Below are 3,934 nucleotides of genomic sequence, written 5' to 3'. Positions count from 1 at the left end.
TCCGAGACCCGACGGGCTGAGGTGATAGCCACCAAGAAAGACACTTTCCAGGATAGGTGGGACCAGGAACATGTGGCCAAGGGTTCAAAGGGAGGACCAGTGAGGCAGGATAACACTAGGTTCAGATCCCATTGTGGGACCGGGGCCTGGCGTACGGGAATGCACGATCTAGGCCCTTTAAAAAACGGGAGGTCATCTGGTGGGAGAACACTGATTGACCTTGCACCGGAGGGTGGAAGGCTGAAATGGCCGATAAATGAACCCTGATGGAGGCAGGAGCTAGTCCTTGGGTCCTAAGGGACAGGAGGTAATTGAAAATAAGCTGGAGGGATGCGGATGACAGGGAGGTGCCCCGCTTCCCCGCCCACCTGGAGAACCTGGACCATTTGGCAAGGTACGTCCACCGTGTGGATGGCTTTCTGCTCTCCAGCAGGATTTGTCGCACATCCTCCAAACACCTTCCCTCCTCTTAGTTTAACCATGGAGCAGCCACGCTGTCAGGTGGAGCGCGGCCAGGTTGGCATGGAGAAGGCATCCCCTGTCCTGGGAGAGGAGGTCCGGACGAAGCGGCAGCCTTCGTGGGGGGGGCCGCTAAAAGCTGCAGAAGGGTCCCGTACCAATGTTGATGGGCCCAATCCGGAGCTATGAGGATAACCCTAGACCTGTCTGCCCTTACTTTCTGCAGAACCTTTCCTATCTGGGGGAAGGGTGGAAAGGCATAGAACAGTTGTCCTGACCACCAGAGGAGGAATGAGTCCGAGATCGCCTCCCTTTCTGCCCCTGCCCTGGAGCAGAACTGGGGGCAGCACCTGTTCTGGGCGGTAGCGAAGAGGTCGACCCAAGGAGCTCCCCACTCTTGGAAGAGCTGATGGGTGACCTTCCAGTGGAGTGACCACTCGCATTGGTGGGAAAACACCCTGCTGAGGAGATCGGCTCACACATTATGTGCACCGGGTAGGTGGAAGGCCCATAGGAAGATATCGTGGGCTATACAAAACTCCCAGAGGTCCAGGGCTTCCTGGCACAGGGCCGAGGAGCAGTGTCCCCCTGCCTGTTGATGTAATACATCACGGACATGTTGTCCGTGAGGATTCTGACCGCCTTCCCGTGAAGGTGCAAACTGAACGCTATGCACACCAGGCATACTGCCCTGAGCTCCCTGAGGTTTATGTGCAGAGACAATTCCAAGGTCTACCACCTGCCTTGGGTTTGAATGTGCCCTATATGGGCTCCCCAGCTCAGGTCCGAGGCATCCGACACCAAGTCTAGTGAGGGAGGGGTGTCCTGGAAGGGGATCCCATTTATCATATTGCTCGGGAGGTACCACCATTGCAGCGCGGCCACCACGTTGGGTGGCATCGTGACTACCTTGTCCAGGCTGTCCCTGGACTGGGAATACTGGGAGGCCAACCAGAGTTGGAAGGTCCTCATTCTGAGTCTGGCATGTCGCACCATGGATGTGCATGCTGTCATGTGACCCAGGAGTTGAAGGTACACCCTTGCTGTCGTCATGGGGAAGGTCATGACTGAGGCTACAAAACTTTTGAGTGTCTCGAATCCGTCCTGGGGAAGAGAGGCTGTGGCCTCTATGGAGTCTAGCAGAGCCCCTATCAAGTGTACGCGCTGGACCGGTACCAACGTGGACTTGGCCTCATTCACCACAAGACCCAGACCCGTGCACACGGACAGCAGGAATTGCATCTGGGCCTGCACCGGGGACTGAGAGCTGCCCTTGAGGAGCCAATCATCCAGGGAAGGGAAAATTTGCAGCCCGTTCCTCCGGAGGTGGGCTGCCACCACTGCCATGTATTTGGTAAAAACCCTGGGGGCCGTGGAAAGGCCGAAGGGGAGGACCACAAACTGATAATGGTCCCACCCTACCAGGAAGTGGAGGAAGCACCTGTGACCCTCGAAAATATGGGTGTGTAAATAGGCATCCTGGAGGTCCAGGGACGCAAACCAATCCCCAGGGTCTAAGGAGGGGATGATGGAGGTCAGAGAAACCATGCGGAACTTGTAGCGGACCATAAACCTGTTGAGGTTCCACAGGTCGAGGATAGGCCTGAGCCCGCCTTTTACCTTTGGGATCAGGAAGTACCGGGAGTAAAATCCTTTGCCCTGAAATTCCGCTGGTACCCTCCCCACCGCACCCAGGCTGAGAAGGTGTGCCACCACTTGGTTTAGGAGGGCGGCATGTTCCCGGTCCCCGAGGTCCTCCCTGGATGGGGGGTAGTGGATGGGGGGTGAGGTGAACTGCAACGTGTAGCCCCTGGAAATCATGCTGAGGACCCACTGGTCTGACATTTTACGGCACCGCTGCACTGGGAAGGCAGATAAATGGTTGCAGAACACAAACTTTATTAACTGGGGGGCATCTGTGACAACAGGCCTGGTGGCACCCCACAAAGAGTCAAAACGGCCTCTTCCCCCGCCTCTTGCCCTTCGAGGGGCCTGGTAGTGGAGCTGAACGGCACTGATGCTGAGACCTGTGTCTCTGCTCCCTTGGTCACTTAGGAGAGGGTTCATATCTACCCCTAGCTGGGGGAGCAGAGGTCTGCAGCTCAGGTTTGTCCTTCGCTGGAGGGACATATAGGCCCAGAGTTTGCAGGGTGGTATGGGAGTCTTTCATCCCATGCAGGCGAACATCAGTTTGGTCCGCAAACAGTGCTTTCCCATTGAAGGGAAGGTCCTGCTTCAGAGACTGAGACTCTGCAGACAGACCAGACAGAAGAAGCCACTATGCCCTTCGCATGAATACGGCAGACACCATAGAACGGGCTGCCGTGTCCGTCACGTCCGAGGCGGCTTGGAGAGCTGCTTTCGCCGCTGCTGCCCCTTCCTCCACCAGAGCCTTGAACTCTTTTTTGTCCCACTCCGGGAGAAGAGGCTCGAACTTCGGTAGAGACCCCCAGAAGTTAAAATCGTAGTGGCTCAACAGGGCTTGGTGATTCATAGATTCATAGATTCTAGGACTGGAAGGGACCTCGAGAGGTCATCGAGTCCAGTCCCCTGCCCACATGGCAGGACCAAATACCATCTAGACCATCGCTGATAGACATTTATCTAACCTACTCTTAAATATCTCCACAACCTCCCTAGGCAATTTATCCCAGTGTTTAACCACCCTGACAGTTAGGAACTTTTTCCTAATGTCCAACCTAGACCTCCCTTGCTGCAGTTTAAGCCCATTGCTTTTTGTACTATCCTTAGAGTCTAAGATGAACAAGTTTTCTCCCTCTTCCTTATGACACCCTTTTAGATACCTGAAAACTTCTATCATGTCCCCTCTTAGTCTTCTCTTTTCCAAATTAAACAAATCCAATTCTTTCAGCCTTCCTTCATAGGTCATATTCTCAAGACCTTTAATCATTCTTGTTGCTCTTCTCTGGACCCTCTCCAATTTCTCCACATCTTTCTTGGCCACCCGAAGTTGAAAGCTTGCAGAAGAATAAACTTTCCTGCCAAAAGAATCAAGTCTCTTGGTGTCTTTGTCCTTGGGAGTGCAGGCTGGCCGTGATGTTCCTGATGGTTGACTGACTCCACCACCAGGGAGTTAGGTGTCGGGTGGGAGTACAGGTACTCGTGTCCCTTAGCCAGAACAAAGTACTTTTTTTCTGCTTTCTTGGAGATGGGCACCAAGAAAGCTGGGGTCTGCCACAGGGCAGTCGATATGTTGGCCCCACCTTGGTGAAGGGGTAAGGCCACACGGCCCGGTGCCGAGGAGGACAGAACACTGAAAAGGGTGTCCGACGGCTCCTCCATCTCCTCAGCGTGGAGTTGGAGATTCGAGGCTACCTTTTTGAGGAGCTCCTGGTGAGCTTTAAAGTCCTCTTGTACAACGGACAGAGGTGCCGCTATGGTATCCTCCGGTGCCGGCGCGGGGGCCGGTCCGGCTACCAGGGCATCAGGAGGTGCCGCTGGTTCAACTCCCAAG

Source organism: Chrysemys picta, chromosome 12 (assembly GCF_011386835.1).
Source record: "Chrysemys picta bellii isolate R12L10 chromosome 12, ASM1138683v2, whole genome shotgun sequence".
NCBI lineage: Eukaryota > Metazoa > Chordata > Testudines > Emydidae > Chrysemys > Chrysemys picta.
The sequence above is the reverse complement of the archived record's forward strand: the minus strand, read 5'-3'. Positions refer to the sequence as shown.